Raw genomic sequence first — 19,173 nt, forward strand, 5'->3', positions numbered from 1 at the left:
ATGGTTCAGATGGCTCTGAGCACTATGGGACTTAACATCTATGGTCATCAGTCCCCTAGAACTTAGAACTACTTAAACCTAACTAACCTAAGGACAGCACACAACACCCAGTCATCACGACGCAGAGAAAATCCCTGACCCTGCCGGGAATCGAAGCCGGACATTTATAGTACTAAATATGTAATTAACTACTTCTAAATAGTTGTGCAGTTTCTTTTCCACACTGCAAAAATTTTGCTTCACTTCAGAAAATATAGTGTCTTATATTTTTCGTAATACCATTACATCCCTATCGCTATCGCTTGCACCTTTGTCCCGCATTGTGTGCCGGGTTGGCGTGGTTAAATTGGATTTGCCATGTTAATGTGAAGGGGTGGCCAGATTCCCTTTCTGCCGCCACCCCGTACCCCCCTGGGACGGAATCAGAGTACCCCAGCTGTCTGCGTCTAGTGTAAATCATGGAAAAGTGCGGATGTGTTTCAAATGGCTGTGAGTCGTGTAACTGAGGCGGGACGTGGGGACCAGCCCGGTATTCACCTAGAGGGATGTGGAAAACCGCCTAAAAACCACATCCAGGCTGGCTGGTACACTGGTCCTCGTCGTTAATCCGGCGGGCGTATTCGATCCGGGGCCGGCGCGCCTACCCAAGTCCAGGAAGCAGTGCATTAGCACTCTCGGCTAACCTGTCGGGTACCAGTACATCCCTAGTTACCCCAAAAAATTGATTGCGTAGTTTCTGTTAATCGATGGAGTATTTTAAATTGTTTGATATCTTGCCAGTATTAGGTTTGAAGTGTCGTCTGTATTTGTGATTATTGTCGCCAAGTCTTTAGCATTTCTGACAACACAACAATGTCACTGACAAAGTTTCAATTTCTTCTACTTTACATCGTTCATCAAGAGTTTTAAATGGTTTCCTCATTACGATTCTACCATTTAAAACAGATAATGATAAAATGATACATATTTCCTAATGCTAAGATGTAGCATATTTGGTGTAAATGCTTTCTGGGGATATTATGTTGCAGACTAACACATCAGCATATGTAATATTTATACTGTACCATGTGTTATTCTTTCCATTTCTTGTAGAGCGATACGATATCGACCATGTAACGCAGCAGGGGACAGACTAAATTAACAATATCATGAGATCTGTATCACAGTTTGGGATTAGTAGTTTTAAGTGCATGTTTACAGCTGAATTACGATTTAGGCTAATACAGATATGTTACATCTGTTCCCGTCAGCACTTAATGTCAATAGTCATTTGTTACTACCTTGCACGATACTTAAACGTAAGATTTTTCAAACAAAGTTCGTCATGCTATTACCTCATGTTGAACAAATAAACATTCAAACATGGAAGAATTGTAGCTTTTGTGGAAGTAGTGATAATTTTTCTTTTATGCTCCCTTCCACGTATGAATTGAGAAGTTCGCAATTATAGTCAAAGATTTATTTTAAAGATTAAATATTTTAATTTATTATTCATTACTTTTTGTTCATCTTGCTGACTGGAACAACGCCGGTAAATTTATTGGAAATAATTTATTTAAAGAAATGTTCTTCAAAATATTAATGCAAACAAAGATGCATATGTTTTATATTCTAGAAATTTCGGAAACAAAACAATGCTAAATTACATAATAAATATTACTGTTTCGTTGTATTGAAACTGTAAATTTATAAAGTTATCATAAGCACTTTAGGTTAACATATGTTTTATAATTTGTCACTATTTGAGTAAGTTATTTTTTCGATCGTTCTTGCGCCAAAGCAGAGTTTTTGTAATGGTTGACTGAGCGCCAGGTGTAAGTCAGTTGATCCGTTGCTTTAATACGTACAAAAAGCAGGCCATTTATTGCTCAAATTTCAGACTCAACAGCTGTATGTCTTTTGTCTTCATCTCTTCGTCCTGTGTTATTTGTTAAAAAGGAAGTGTGAAGTGTGTTTCCTAAAAAATGTGAACAGATTGTGAATAAATAATGAAATTACAAATAGAATTTTATTTAAAACAATTAAATTGGAGAACATCAACAACATAGCTGTATCCGCAAATGAACTATGAGTCGCAATCTCTGGAGATAGGTAGTTAGGATTAAATCTTGTTATCTCCCTCACTTTCCACTAAATTCAGTAACACGCTTAATTAGTTGTAAATGACACTACTACAGCACAATGAAGTAAGCCTAAGAGATGAGTGCTGAACCATTATTAAGCTACCTGGAACATCTTGGAGATTATAAAAGATAAGTGTTCCCTTTTGGAAAGTGAGATGTTATAATCTTGTCAAGACTCTTGTATCTCAATAGACTAATGAGGATCTAATTAATACTTTGTAATACCCGAGTTACATCTACGTCTTGAAATCCGAGGATGAACACTAATGGGTCGAAATGCTTCGAAAAAAATTAAAGTCAACATCTGGTTGCGTTACGTACGTGCAAGCATTATTACAAGACAATACCGTATAACCAGTCTGCCAATGCAGTGTTTCGCTTTGCACATAAAATGACTGTCATAATTTTTTAACAGCATATGATGTACCCATTCATGACGCTAAATCATTTTGCACCTCATTCTCTATTTCTGCCTTGCGTGTGTAGCACAACATACCGACATAACTGCTTCAGATCCAATACCACGATGCACAGAAGACGAAACCAAATGTTCTCATGTTATCAGAGATGTAAGTTTCACAACTGCATTTCCTGTTATCAGTAGCGTAGCTTCTTTATCAGCTTATCCAAGTTACCTGACCTCTGTCCTTTCTCTCACATCGCCAATACTACCCCAGTTTTTCTAATCACTGTTTCTTTCGGTTTTGTCCTATTGCCTCTCGTTCTTCTAACTTTATCCTATTATTTCGTTCTTCTAACTTTGTGCTATTATTTCTCGTTCCTCAAAATTCCCCCTACTGTTCATCTTTCTTGCTCTGCCATATTGACTTCTTCGGCAGACTTGATTTCTTGTATTTGACGCAGTGCTTTTCTGCTACTGTATCGCCAGTGCACTAGAAAGGAATACTGTAAACATTCCACTATATTAATAGTAGTAAAATTAATGTAATATCTATGTCCACATTGCAATTATTTGTATTATTATTATTGTTATTGTTTTTAACTTATGTTCTATGTAGATTCCAATGAACTATTAGCAGAATCTGCAAGGATGCCTGGTCATGTGCAATAGACAGGCTACAGGCATCAGTTACGCGAGATAAAATGGAGATGAACATAAACAATCGTTTTAATTTTGATTACGTATTGCAGACTACTAAAACTCTGTTCCCAGCTGTTCTATGAGCGTCACACATTGATCCGGGCAGTCAGCCATCTCTTGATGGCAGACGTGATACAAATCTGTGAAAGATTGAGTTTCCACTAAAATGTAAAGTGATTTCAATACCAAGTGCATTTGTACAAGGATGACTTCGCAAGAATTGAGTGCCACGTTCAGTCTAAGTGTCTGGGAAATCAGCTTTACATGTTCGTAATATAGGATAAACTCTGTCACTGACAGGCTGCAGCTTGAAATTTAAAACACGACTGAATAGTTTACTTGATGAGACTAAGACCTGGTATACCTTTTCTCTATTCCTGTCTCCCAAGCAGTGTTGAAATTTAATTCCATGAAACGGTCTGATTTCGAGGAAGGCATATGTCGCGAAAAATCAGTGTTTTAATAAGATGATGATGAAGTCCCATATTCCGTAACAGAGCGTAGGGGACGATGCAGGAGACCCGCACCGCCGTAGTGGCAAGGTCCTAGTGGAGGTGGTATGCCATTGCCTTCCTCCGAACGTAGTGGGGATGAATGATGATGATGAACACGACACAATAACACCCAGTCATCTCGGGGCAAGTGAAAATCCCAGACACTGCCGGGAATCGAACCCCGGACCCCGTGCTCGGGAAGCGAGAACGCTACCGGAAGACCACGAGCTGCGGAAGTTTTAATAAGGCAGATATACACACGATTGGCCTAAACAGAGAATGAGTGGTAGGAGGCGACGTCGGGGATGATGGTTCAAATGGTTCAAATGGCTCGGAGCACTATGGGACTCAACTGCTGAGGTCATTAGTCCCCTAGAACTTAGAACTAGTTAAACCTAACTAACCTAAGGACATCACAAACATCCATGCCCGAGGCAGGATTCGAACCTGCGACCGTAGCGGTCTTGCGGTTCCAGACTGCAGCGCCTTGAACCGCACGGCCACTTCGGCCGGCGTCGGGGATGATGAGTTTGGGCTCAGGAGAAATGTAGGGGACAGTACACGTGAGACAGCACAGAACTGTCCGCACCCGGTAGCTGAGTGATAGCCGGCACGGTAGCTCAGCGTGTCCGGTCAGGGCGCTAGCTGCCCACAGTAATAAAAAAACTGAGTTAATGGATCAACAACGAACTGAAACGGGTATCTTTCGACGTCCGCCCCGAGCAGATACAACGAACGAAAACGTACAAAATGAGATTAAAAAAAAAAAGAAAAAAAGTGGTGTGCGCGACGGACTGTCAATCCTAAGGGTCCGTGCTCGATTCCCGGCTGGGTCGGAGATTTTCTCCACTCAGAGACTGGGTGTTATGTTGTCCTAATCATCATCATTTTATCCCCATCGACGCACAAGTCGCCGAAGTGGCGTCACATCGAAAGACTTGCACCAGGCGAGCGGTCTACCCGACGGGAGGCCCTCCTCACACGCCATTAGCACAGAACTTTCGAATAATACAACGAGGGTTGGACACGACGTTGGCATCACAGGCTTACTTCAAACTTTGTACACCTCTAGGAGCCCATTAAAATAACATAATGTGAAACCAGTAGGGTGTACTACTCTGGAAATTAAGAGAAAATCTCCAGAGAAGTTTCACGCGTCAGTTATGTGGCTTACGTGTCAGTGCCTAAGTGCGGCACATTAGAATTCATGGTGGTCAAGTGGGGCAGGCACTGTAGCTCAGCGAGTTCGGCCAGAAGGTTAGCTGCTCTGTGTAATAAAAAAAAAACTGAGTGATGAACTTTAACAGCTGCCAAGGGACGTCCGGCCCGAACAAATTGAATGAACAATAACGAACAAAATGAGATTTTTAAAAAAGTCATAGCTTTCGAGCTTGGTAAGACGAACGTGTATGAGGCGGTTCGACTCCCACCCGAACTTAATTATTCGTCTATTTTGTCATCACTGGTCATATTGTTTAATTTATTTGATATTTGAGAGGTAATAGAATGCAAAAACCCACGTTTGTTTGCCTGAGGTTTCAATATATGTTTTCCATGTCTGTATGACAAAATAACATCCTGCAATGTGTGATGTCGAGAGCACATCCGACGAGTAATTGTACATTACTCTTGTGGTCTGGCACACTGCGACTTATTATCTTACTGATTGTGAATAACGTCAGTGGCGTCATTATTTATCGACGTTTGACTTGGATTTTCCTAGCCTGTCCCTCGTCCTCGAAAATTAAATTACACATAGTAATTAGTCAAGTAACGTGTAATATTCACTACAACTTCATGAAAATGCACGTGGGTTCCTTTCTATTATATTACCTCACAAACGTCATGTAAATTTAATAATGACCAGTGGTGAAAAAAATATCGATTAAAAACCTTCGCCTCGTCCACAGCTCTCTCCCAAAGCGCGAGCGTTAATTACATAACCACAATGACTCCTTATGGCCAGTACCCTCGCCAAAGTACATCAGTCGTACACTAAAGCGCCAAAGCAACTGGTACAGACATTCATATTCGAATACGGAGGCAGAATACGGCGCTGCGGTCGGCAACGCAAGTATAAGACAATAAGTGTCTCGCGCAGTTGTTAGATCGCTTACTGCTGGTACAATGGCAGGTTATTAAGATTTCAGAGAGTTTAAATGCCGTGTTATAGTTGGTGCACGAAGGATGGGCCACAGCATCTCCAAGGTAGCGATAAAGAGGGGATTTTCCCGTACGACCATTTCACGAGTGTACCGTGAATATCAGGAATCCGGTAAAACATCAGATCCCCAATATCGCTGCTGCCGGAAAAAGATCTTGCAAAGACGGGATTAACGACGACTGAAGAGAATCTTTCAACGTAACAGAAGTGCAACTCTTCAGCAAACTGCTACAGATCTCAATGACGGGTCATCAACGAGTGTCAGCGCGCAAACTATTCGTCGAAACATCATCGACATGTGCTTTCGGAGCCGAAGACCCACTCGTGTACCCGTGATGACTGCACAACACAAAGCTTGACGTCTCGCCTGGGCTCGTGAACTCCGACAGTGGCCTGTTGATGACTGAAGACATGTTCCCTGGTCGAACGAATCTCGTTTCAAATTGTATCGAGCGGATGGACGTGTACGGGTATGGAGACAACCTCACGAATCCATGAACTCTGCATGTCAGTAGGGGACACTTCATGCTGGTGGAGGCTCTGTAATCGTTTGGGGCGTGTCCACTTGGAGTGATCTGGACCCCTGATACGTGTAGATACAACTCCGACAGGTGATACGTACGTAAGCAATCTATCTGATCACCTGCATCCATTCATGTCCATTTTACATTCCGACGGACTTGGGCAATTCCAGCAGGACAATGCGACACCCCACACGACCAGAGTTGCTACAGAGTGGCTCCAGGCACACTCTTCTAACACTTCCGCTGGCCATCAAACTCCCCCGACATGAACATTATGGAGCATATCTGGGGTCCCCTCCGTACTCTTACGGATTTATGGACAAACCTACAGGTTTCATGGTGTCAGTTCCCTCCAGCACTACTGCAGACATCAGTCCACGCCACGCCGTGCTGCGACACATCATCGTGCTCGCGAGGGCCGAACACGATATTAGGCAGGTGTACCAGTTTCTTTGGCTCTTCAGTCTATAATAGACGCGTAAAACTTCTCTTGCGATTTTCTCGGATTTGCTAGAGTAGTGCACCTTATTACTTGCACATTATATTGTTTTAATGGCCTACTAAACGCGTACAAAGCTTGAAATAAGTCCGTGATCCCAATGTCATGGCCTCCCCTTGTTAATACGCAGGTTGAATGACAAACCTACACCGAAACACTGTTAAATGTAATATGATCTATGTAACGGTGAAATTGTGAGGGATGAATTACGTAGAGTCGGAGTTAATTTATAACTTGTACAGGAATAAGACAGCAGTTGTAAGAGGCGAAGAACCTGAAATGAACGTGAAGTTGAGAAGGTTGTGGATCAGGGTTGTAACCTATCCCTCATGCTAATCGGGGTGTACATGAAGCAAGCAGTAAAGGAAACACAAAAGAAACTTGTAAAGGTAATGAGTGTTCAGTCTTTTCCGAGGACGCTGAGATTCTATTACGGACAGCAAAGGATTTGGGAGATCAGATGAACAGAATGGATTGTTGATTGGCGACTCCATGGAGTGCTGTGTGCAAAACGACCATATATGTTAAGTTAAAAGGAAGGTCAGCATTGGCCGTAATATTGATGTTTTATTGATAGCAGAATCGATTTTCAATCACATAGTGATCATCTTCAGTGCTGTGGTGTACAAATTAAACTCATAGACACTGGTATCAAGTTATTATCAGTAACCAAAACTGAAAAACGATCACAGTAACAGTTATTGTGATCGCTTCTCACTTTTGGTTATTGATAACTTGATACCAGTGTCTGAGTTTAATTTGTACAGCACTGAAGATGATCACTACGCAATCTAAAATCGATTCTGTTATCAATAAAACATCAATATTACGGCCAACGCTGGCCTTCCTTTTAAAAAATGGATTGTGTCTTGAAGAAAGATTATATAATGAATATCAACAAATGTTAAATACGGATAAAGGAGTATAGCCATTTACAAGAATTGCTATATTGCTGCTTTAACACATTGACTCATTTGTAAAGGAATCACACGTTTGAAGGCGTTTTATACATGGCAGTTCGATTCTTTAAAGAATCAGAGACAGTGGATCCAATCTGGGATCAAAAGTGCTATGTATCTTAAAGTGATATACTCCACGTAAAACTGTTGCTGAAATTTTAGCCTGAGAACTGACCCATAGCAAATGCTGCATAGTAGCTACGAGTATTCTTGAAACAACTCTTTGATTTTGCTTTAATTGTTCGATCATTTGAAGTGCGTCTTTGATATAGTGCGTTGAAGAGTAAATTTTGCGTTAACCGCGGCAAGCTAACTTCCCTTTTATGGTAAAACAGTGCGAATGCCATTGTATTGCGTAACAGTAGCCTCAGATTTGAAATAATTTGAATTATGAAATATGCACTGTATATTCATGAAACTGCAATTATAACTGTTAAAATTATTTAGAATCACGATCAGTGCACATTTACTGTATCCTTCAAAACGACGACAGAATTATCATTGTCAATGTTATCGTTACTCCTATTATTTTGTCTGTGCAAAAATTGTGTCTCTCTAGCTCTTCGTCTTTAAGCATAACCTAAAACAAATACAGTCTGCGAATAATAAGGGAAGTCCTAGCCATCAAAATGAAGAAATTGAAAATTAGGTTCAAATGGCTCTGAACACTCTGGGACTGAACATCTGAAGTCATCAGCCCCCTAGAACTCAGAACTACGTAAACCTAACTAACCTAAGGACATCACACACATCCATGCCCGAGGCAGGATTCGAACCTGCGACCGTAGCTGTCACGCGGTTCCAGACTGTGGTGCCAAGGACCGCTCGACCACACCGGCCGGCTGAAAATTAGGAACACTTCAAAGTTTGTGGTGACAACGACTAACTAATACAAAGTTAGCTCCGTTTACTCTTAGACAGAAGTGAAAAAACGACGATAATACACAACGTTTGTTGCCCCTGACTGCTTGGTTACTACGTTTCGCTTTCCACTGCTGACAACTTCAGCAACGTAGCAGTTGTGCCATTGTAGATGCCCGGTACGCTTGTGTTAGTGCAAATGAAATAACTGTAACATTTATACATGAGCATCCGTAGAATGCATTTTCACGAAACGTTGTTTACCTTCATGTGTTATCCCTACCGTTGCACCTGGTCAGTACAGTGGGTGGAAATTGCTAGCACTTCAATTTTCGATGTTCATGTGCTGGGGTCTTTAATGTGCGGTAGGGAAGGTGTCATCAGAGTTATGAATGTGAAAGCATCTGCTTCCCATTACCACTCTTAACGACTACGTACACATCTTTTCCTTATGGAAATCTATGGCAAAGTGCCTTTCTAATTATATAAGTTTCATTGGTCTCCGAATATAATTAATATTAAAAAGCCGGTACTTCAGTTTTCGTGTTCACGTGTTAATATTATGATAATGTAATTACCGCTACGCCAAACGAATTATTCGCCGGTAGATACTTACAGGTACCCGTGCGAAGCCGAGAGGAGGGGGGCCCCTAGTCTAATATAAATTTAAATGTTAGGAAGTGTTTTTGAAAACATGTGTGAGAAGTGTTGCTTCGTATGGAAGAGAAATGCGTGCGATGAACAGCATAGGGCAAAGGAGAATACAAGCTTCTGGAAGTGTATTATAACGGAAGAATGCTAAAAGTGGATGGGTAGCTCGAGTAACAGGTGAAGAAATACTGAATCCTCCTGATGAGAAAGGGCTATGTGGCAGAAAACGACATAAGGTAGGTACAGTCAATACGACGCGTGTTTAGGCGCCAATGAGTAGTTAATTTGGCAGTGAAAGGAAACGGATGCAGACAATCGTAAGCAGGTTCGTGCGGATGTAGGTTTCAGAAGCTGTGTAGAAATGAAGAAACTTGCACTGGACAGAGACCCTTGCTGTTCACGTTGTATGTTAATGACCTTGCAGATAATATTAATAATAAAATCAGGCTTTATGCAGGTGATACAGTTGTTTATAATGAAGTAATGTCTGAGAGAAGCTGCTTGAATATTCAGTCAGATCTTAAGTTTTCAACGTGGTGCAGAGATTGGCAGTTTGCTCTAAATGTTCAGAAATGTAAAATTTTGCGCTTCACAAAACGAAAAAAAGTAGTATCCCGTGACTATAGTGGCACTGAGACACTGTTGGAATCGGCCAACTCGTACAAATACCTGGGTGTAGCACTTTGAGGGGATAGGAAATGGAATGATCACATAGGTTCAGTCGTGGCTAAAGCAGGTGGTAAACTTAGGTTTGCTGGTAGAATACTGGCGAAGTGCAATCAGTCTACAAAAGGAATTGCTCACAAATTAAGTTTGTGGGACCTGTACCAGACAGGACTATCAGGGGATATTGAATGTATACAGAGAAGGGCAACACGTATGGTCACAGGTTTGTTTAATCCGTGGGAGACTGTCGCAGAGACACTGAAGTTGTGCGACTGGATTCGTGATTTCCTGTCAGAAAGGTCACAGTTCGTAGTAATAGACGGAAAGTCATCGAGTAAAACAGAAGTAATATCCGGCGTTCCCCAAGGAAGTGTTACAGGCCCTCTATTGTTCCTGATCTGTATTAACGACATAGGAGACAATCTGAGTAGCCGTCTTAGATTGTTTGCAGATGATGCTGTCATTTACCGTCTTGTAAAGTCACCAGATGATCAAAACGACTTGCAAAATGATTTAGATAAGATATTTGTATGGTGCGAAAAGTGGCAATTGACCCTGAATAAGGAAAAGTGTGAAGTTATTCACATAAGTACTAAAAGAAAGCTAAATTTCGATTACGCGATAAGTCACACAAATCTGAAGGCTGTAAATTCAACTAAATACTTAGGGATTACAATTTCAAATTACCTAAATTGGAACGATCACATAGATAATATTGTCCGTAGAGCAAACCAAAGACTGCGATTCGTTGGCAGAACACTTAGAAGGTGCAACAGGTCTACTAAAGAGACTGATACACCACGCTTGTCCACCCAAATCTGGAGTATTGCTGTGCGGTGTGGGATCCGCATCAGGTGGGACTAAGTACAAAGAAGGGCAGGTCGTTTTGTATTATCGCGAAATAGAGGAGATAGTGTCACAGACATGATACGTGAATTGGAGTGGCAATCATTAAAACAAAGGCGTTTTTCGTTGCGACGGGATGTTGTCATGAAATTTCAATCACCAGTTTTCTCCTCCGATTCCGAAAACATTCTGTTGGCACCCACTTACACAGCGAGAAATGATCATCACGATAAAATAAGAGAAATCAGGGCTCGCTCAGAAAAATTTAAGTGCTCGTTTTCCCCGCGTGCCGTTCGAGAATGGAACGGTAGAGAGACAGCTTGAAGGTGGTTCATTGAACCTTCTGCCAGGCACTTTATTGTGAACAACAGAGTAATCACGTAGATGTAAATGAAGGAACTGAACTGGCAGACACTCGAAGACAGATGTAAACCATCCTGAGAAAGTCTGCACTAAGTTCCAAGAACTGGCTTTAAATGATTACTCTCGGGACGTACTACAACCCCCTACACATAGTTCATGCAGCACAGAGGCATGCAAACCATCTGTAGTGTTAGCAGAAGAGCCAACACCGTGTTACGAGTGCAGGCTGAAATGCACGCGTTTTAGCTCACGCAGGCTGGCGTGAGGAGGGAAGGACTATACTGACGTGAGGTCTGGAACATGACAAGGAATGAGAATTCAGAAAGCGGACGTAATTAGTTTCATACTTAACTTTAATCCATTAATGATGAACGTCGCTCTTGACGGTACATGATTCACAATATTATATGTTCAGAATAGTAACTGAATATGGCGCCTTGCTAGGTCGTAGCAAATGTAGCTGAAGGCTATGCTAAACTGTCGTCTCGGCAAATGATAGCATATGTAGACAGTGAACCATCGCTAGCAAAGTCGGCTGTACAACGGGCGAGTGCTAGGAAGTCTCTCTAGACTAGACCTGCCGTGTGGCGGCGCTCGGTCTGCAATCACTGATAGTGGTGACACGCGGGTCCGACGTATACTAACGGACCGCGGTCGATTTAAAGGCTACCACCTAGCAAGTGTGGTGTCTGGCGGTGACACCACACTATCACTATTCGCGCCCTCCATACGTGAATTGGACAGGAAGAAAGCCTAATAACTGCTAGAGTTGAATGTACCCTCTGCCATGCACGTCACGGTGCTTTGCAGACCATAGATGTAGAGGTAGAAGACTGCAACAACAACAGAGCGGAATATCAGTATGAGTAAAACCAACCTGTTAGGGACGCTGGCACAGTGGATGTCGGTGAGTAAGGTGCTATCGGTACTGCGGCATCTGTGGGAATGAAGCGCCCAGCGATCGCCCAGCTGATATATCCGCGCGGCGCGGCCTTGCACAGGATGAGCTGACGCTATCTCAAGGTCACACGCGCGCATGGCCCGCCATGCGGTCCGGACGCGTACGCGTAACGGACGCCCGCGCACTGAACCCTACCCTCCAGCAACAGCGAAAAGCCGGAAAGCAGCGCCGTGGAAACACTAAGGCCACTGCCTCCTGACATAGCGCCCCTGTTCCACCAGGATCTCTCACTCCTCGCTTGCGCACGTTATTACGCAAAGTTACAAAATCAAACTAGGTTCCTGAGACCTGTTTGCACGATATCGATAAATTGCGAGTAGGTCTACACCCTTACTAAGGTCGTGCTGCCCTCATGCCTTTTAGTGCTCCTATTGCGCTCAGAACTTACCTGCCAACTACTTTATTTGCTTCCTTCCGATTGACACAGTGTTGCGCAATATTGTGGCTGGTTGTGCTGCATAATGGCAACATCAAATTTTCACAGAGCTCTGGGTTCACTCTCGGACGTGCTATGTTCAAATTTACTTGCGATGGGTTCAAATGGCTCTAAGCACTATGGGACTTAACAGCTGAGGTCATCAGTCCCCTAAACTTAAACGTAACTAACCTAAGGACATCCATGCCCGAGGCAGGATTCGAAACTGCGGCCGTACCAGCCGCGTGGTTCAGGACTGAAGTGCCTAGAACCGCTCGGCCACCGCGACCGGCCAATTACCTACGATGTACATAAATTTTAAGAGAAAACACAAGATGGTTTCTAATGCCACACAAACACAAACTCACACATAAAATCATCAACATTTTCAAAAGACAGGACATAAACATAGCGTACACAGTTCTGCCAAAAAATACGCTTCAAAAGTAACAAAAGACACAGACATATACCAGGAAGTAGGTATATATCAATTACAGAGAAACACTTGTGATGACAGGTATACAGGACAAGCAGGAAGAACATTGGATGTTAGATACGAAGAATACACATATGCTGGAAGTATGGGACAAACCTCTCGGCATTTCCAGAACGCCTGACACAACACAACCACAAACCAACCTCTAGAGAAAAAGACATGAAAATAATTAGAATCGACAACAAAAAACACCTCCTAACTCTGCAAGGAAACTACGACGTACAGAAAACCGAAGCAGGAAAAAAAAAGAAAGAAAACTGTTGAATGATCAAGTACATATGACAAACAACTCATTGCTTACGGTAATAGATAATGTAATAGAGTAGCACTCCAACAAAGAGTAATATTAGTAATAATACCACCAACCCCCTTTCGCCTACTTGTCCATGAATCCCACCACAAAACGTGTAGATCACACACACACACACACACACACACAAACACACAAACGCGCGCGCGCGCGCGCGCGCGCGCGCTCGTGCGCGCACATGCACACATACAAATTGCACACAAAAGGGTACATATACACTCTTTATCTCTCTTACACCACAAAATACTAATCCATAGATATACAGGGTGGTCCATCTGAAGTTTCAGATGAGATTAACTGGAAAACTATACATTGGGTAAGACAAGTTCGTAAGCTCAAAGGGGGACATCAAATGATACTGCACATGACCCCCAGCCCCCGCCCCCTTGGGTGGGGTGGGGGGCAGCTTGTAAATCTTAAATGGAAACCCCCATTTTTTATTGCAGATTCGGACTCTCCATAAAAAAGTAATCGAGTTTTGTCTGAAATTTTTTTTAAAATCATTGACAGATGGCGCTGAAATCGAGAAAAATTAAAATTGGGGAAGAACTCCGATTTATTTAGAATGATCTGAGAAGGACGCATCAAATCGGCCGAAAATGTGCACCATATATATATATATATATATATATATATATATATATATATATATATATATATATATATATATATATATATACCCATTGTCTGCCTCTTAGGACTGAGGTGGCGCAGTGGTTAGCACACTGGGCTCGCATTCGGGAGGACTACGGCCATCTTGATTTAGGTTTTCCGTGATTTCCCTAAATCGCTTCAGGCTAATGCCAGGATGGTTCTTTTGAAAGGGCACGGCCGGCTTCCTTCCCCGTCCTCTTTATATGTCTTCTGTTCCAGGACAGCTTCCCATTTGTGTCTTTTCTCTTCCACATCTAATCTTACAGTCTCTATCCAGAGTTTTCTTGGTCTTCCTCGTCGTCTCCTTCCTACGAAGTTCAGGTTGAAATACCATTTGGCAGGTCTTTGGCCATTCATTGCTCATACCACTTAAGCGTGGGTTTCTTTATGAACAGGAGCCTCAATGCCAGCTATTTTTCTGTTCACCTTATTCCTGATTTCGTCCTTTCTAGTTGTTTGGTTCATGGTTCTGTTGAATCTCGCTTCTGTTTCCTGAATTCTGCTGAGGTCTTTGTTTAGTAGGGTACATGTTTCTACACCATATGTTATGATTGTTACGAAATAGGTGTGGTACATGGTCGCTTTTACTTTTCGTGGCATTTTATCATCCCAGAGAAGATTTCTGATTTGACTGAAAAAACTGTATGCTTTTTGTATTCTGGTGTTGTCTTTCGAGATAATGCTTCCTAGGTACTCGAAATGTGAAACAGATTCTACTTTGACTCCTTCTAGAAATATATTTGAAGTTGTTCCTTGCCTGTTGATGGTTATTTCTGCTGCCCCTGTTTTACTTATTTTTAGTCCGAAATTTTTGAATGTGTTGTTCCAGTCATTAAGTTTCTTCTGTGCTTCAGCTTCTGTCCCTCCCCATACTATCAAATCATCAGCAGAAACCAGGGCATTTGGTTCACTGTCTATTTTATTGACAGATTGTATGACCTTGTCCATTACTATTACAAATAGTGGCGATAGGGCACTTTCTTATTGGACACCACTCTTTGTTTCAAACAATTCTGATCGTCCGTTACCTATGTGGACACAGCTGTAACACTTTTGGTACAGCATCTTCACATTATCAGTTAGGTACTTTGATACCTTTAGGCCTTCCTAACATTCCCATATCTTGTTTTGAGGAACATTGTCATGTTGTTGTTGTTGTGGTCTTCTGTCCTGAGACTGGTTTGATGCAGCTCTCCATGCTACTCTATCCTGCGCAAGCTTCTTCATCTCCCAGTACTTACTGCAACCTACGTCCTTCTGAATCTGCTTAGTATATTCATCTCTTGGTCTCCCCCCACGATTTTTACCCTCCACGCTGCCCTCCAATACTAAATTGGTGATCCCTTGATGCCTCAAAACATGTCCTACCAACCGATCCCTTCTTCTGGTCAAGTTGTGCCACAAACTTCTCTTCTCCCCAATCCTATTCAATACTTCCTCATTAGTTATGTGATCTACCCATCTAATCTTCAGCATTCTTCTGTAGCACCACATTTCGAAAGCTTCTATTCTCTTCTTGTCCAAACTATTTACCGTCCATGTTTCACTTCCATACATGGCTACACTCCATACAAATACTTTCAGAAATGACTTCTTGACACTTAAATCTATACTCGATGTTAACAAATTTCTCTTCTTCAGAAACGCTTTCCTTGCCATTGCCAGCCTACATTTGATATCCTCTTTACTTCGACCATCATCAGTTATTTTGCTCCCCAAGTAGCAAAACTCCTTTACTACTTTGAGTGTCTCATTTCCTAATCTAATACCCTCAACATCACCCGACTTAATTCGACTACATTCCATTATCCTTGTTTTGTTTTTGTTGATGTTCATCTTATATCCTCCCTTCAAGACAACATCCATTCCGTTCAACTGCTCTTCCCTTTGCTGTCTGTGACAGAATTACAATGTCATCGGCGAACCTCAAAGTTTTTATTTCTTCTCCATGGATTTTAATACCTACTCCGAATTTTTCTTTTGTTTCCTTTACTGCTTGCTCAATATGCAGATTGAATAACATCGGGGAGAGGCTACAACCCTGCCTCACTCGCTTCCCAACCGCTGCTTCCCTTTCATGTCCCTCGACTCTTATAACTGTCATCTGGTTTCTGTACAAATTGTAAATAGCCTTTCGCTCCCTGTATTTTACCCCTGCCACCTTTAGAATTTGGAAGAGAGTATTCCAGTCAACATTGTTAAAAGCTTTCTCTGAGTCTACAAACGCTAGATACGTAGGTTTGCCTTTCCTTAATCTTTCTTCTAAGATAAGTCGTAAGGTCAGTATGGCCTCACGTGTTCCAATATTTCTACGGAATCCAAGGCTGGCTTCTACTAGTTTTTCCATTCGTCTGTAAAGAATTCGCGTTAGTATTTTGCAGCTGTGACTTATTAAACTGATTGTTCGGTAATTTTCACATCTGTCAACACCTGCTTTCTTTGGGATTGGAATTATTACATTCTTCTTGAAGTCTGAGGGTATTTCGCCTGTCTCAAACATCTTGCTCACCAGATTGTAGAGTTTTGTCAGGACTGGCTCTCCCAAGGCCGTCAGTAGTTCTAATGGAATGTTGTCTACTCCCGGGGCCTTGTTTCGACTCAGGTCTTTCAGTGCTCTGTCAAACTCTTCACGCAGTATTGTATCTCCCATTTCATCTACATTCTCTTCCATTTCCAGAATATTGTCCTCAAGTACGTCGCCCTTGTATAGACCCTCTATATACTCCTTCCACCTTTCTGCTTTCCCTTCTTTGCTTAGAACTGGGTTTCCATCTGAGCTCTTTATATCCATTCAAGTGGTTCTTTTTTCTCCAAAGGTCTCTTTAATTTTCCTGTAGGCAGTATCTATCTTACCCCTAGTGAGATAAGCCTCTACATCCTTACATTTGTCCTATAGCCATCGCTGCTTAGCCAATTTGCACTTCCTGTCGATCTCATTTTTGAGACGTTTGTATTCCTTTTTGCCTGCTTCATTTACTGCATTTTTATATTTTCTCCTTTCATCAATTAAGTTCAATATATCTTCTGTTACCCAAGGATATCTACTAGCGCTCGTCTTTTTACCTACTTGATCCTCTGCTGCCTTCACTACTTCATCCCTCACAGCTATCCATTCTTCTTCTACTGTATTTCTTTCCCCCATTTGTGACAATTGTTCCCTTATGCTCTCCCTGAAACTCTGTACAACCTCTGGTTTAATCAGTTTGTCCAGATCCCATCTCCTTAAATTCCCACCTTTTTGCAGTTTCTTCAGTTTTAATCTACAGGTCATAACCAATAGATTGTGGTCAGAGTCCACATCTGGCCCTGGAAATGTCTTACAATTTAATACCTGGTTCCTAAATCTTTGTCTTACCATTATATAATCTATCTGATACCTTCTAGTATTTCCAGGATTCTTCCATGTGTTCAACCTTCTTTTATGATTCTTGAACCAAGTGTTAGCTATGATTAAGTTACGCTCTGTGCAAAATTCTACCAGACGGCTTCCTATTTCATTTCTTTCCCCCAATCCATATTCACCTACTGTGTTTCCTTCTCTCCCTTTTCCTACTCTCGAATTCCAGTCACCCTTGACTATTAAATTTTCGTCTCCCTTCACTACCTGAATAATTTCTTTTATCTCATCATACATTTCATCAATTTCTTCATCATATGGAGAGCTAGTTGGCATATACACTTGTACTATTGTAGTAGGTGTGGGCTTCGTGTCTATCTTGGCCACAATAATGCGTTCACTATGCTGCTTGTAGTAGCTCAACCGCACTCCTATTTTTTTTATTCATTATTAAACCTACTCCTGCATTACCCCTATTTGATTTTGTATTTATAACCCTGTATTCACCTGACCAAAAGTCTTGTTCCTCCTGCCACCGAACTTCACTAATTCCCACTATATCTGACTTTAACCTATCCATTTCCCTTTTTAAGTTTTCTAACCTACCTGCCCGATTAAGGGATCCGACATTCCACGCTCCGATCCGCAGAACGCCAGTTTTCTTTCTCCTGATGACATTGTCATATGCTTTTCCAATGTGCACAAGATTTCTTCCATACTCCCAGTGCTTTCCTCTCAGTTTTCTTATTGCAAAAAATAAGATCCATAGTCCTCGGTCTTTCCTTAATCCCTATTGTTCTTCTTCAAGCAAAGATGCTACTATCTGTAATTCTCATTTCTATGATCTTTTCAAACAGCTGCAGGGTGTGTGACAGCAGCGTGATGCTGCTATAATCTCCACACTTCCATCGACTGCACTTTTTGAACATAGGGATGATGACTCCTTTACTCCACTCTTCTGGAGCAAAGGAGTCATCATCCCCAATTCACACCATATAAATAATGCACCTTTTTATTATCTTCAAAATTAGAACTCAGTACATGATAAATGAGGACAGCTACCAACTCGTATGCTGCCTGTCTGTGCTACGTGTATAACAGATCTGATATTCAACTTAATAATTAACAATTAGAATACATTTATTATTTTTCAAATTTCGCGTTCTTAGATTTCACGGAGTTCTTCCTTCCGCACTGCCCGCTCCATGAAATTCCCATCTACACCTCAGCAAGTAAAGTCGTTCCTTACAGTCACCGGATCGTTATCACTGTTATCAGCACCTACGATTTAAAGGACCTCCCAACAGTGGGTGCACACCACTTATCTCCTACTCTCAGTCACGAACATTTTTTCTCTGACCTATGTATTTCGTGGTTATAATTAAAGTTCCCCTATTTAACACTTTATAACACGGGAACTTTTTACCATACGAGTACCAAACATGGTAGCATAAATGTCAAGGGCATGGGGAAGAGAAATAATGGAGAAACACTTTTAATATGCTGCTACGGTACATCGTGCCATTACATACAGGTACCATTACTGCTACAAAACGGGCTCAATAGGGCGCCAATCAGTGTCCAGAAGAGTCTGAACGCGCAGGATTGCATTCTGCACAGCAGAACGAAGCATGTCGATAGGTATGTTTGCTACCTCTCTTGATTCGCTGCGCTTCAGATCGGCGCATTACTGAATGTTCCCCTGCTAAACCCTGTCCTTCAGGTGGCCCCACAACCAGAAATCACAA

The 19,173-nt window shown here is 41.8% G+C and overlaps 1 protein-coding gene across 1 annotated transcript in view; it reads right to left on the reverse strand.

The window, feature by feature from the left end:
- LOC126210132 (UDP-glucosyltransferase 2-like) overlaps positions 1 to 12,192 on the reverse strand; it is a 48,081-nt gene extending 35,889 nt beyond the window's left edge. Inside the window, exon 1 of the mRNA XM_049939280.1 lies at positions 12,130 to 12,192. The gene's annotated coding sequence lies outside the window, so the exon portion shown is untranslated. The remainder of the gene's footprint in view (positions 1 to 12,129) is intronic.
- Positions 12,193 to 19,173: the final 6,981 nt, after the last annotated feature.

The sequence above is a fragment of the Schistocerca nitens genome, chromosome 10, assembly GCF_023898315.1.
Source record: "Schistocerca nitens isolate TAMUIC-IGC-003100 chromosome 10, iqSchNite1.1, whole genome shotgun sequence".
NCBI classification, from domain to species: Eukaryota; Metazoa; Arthropoda; class Insecta; order Orthoptera; family Acrididae; genus Schistocerca; species Schistocerca nitens.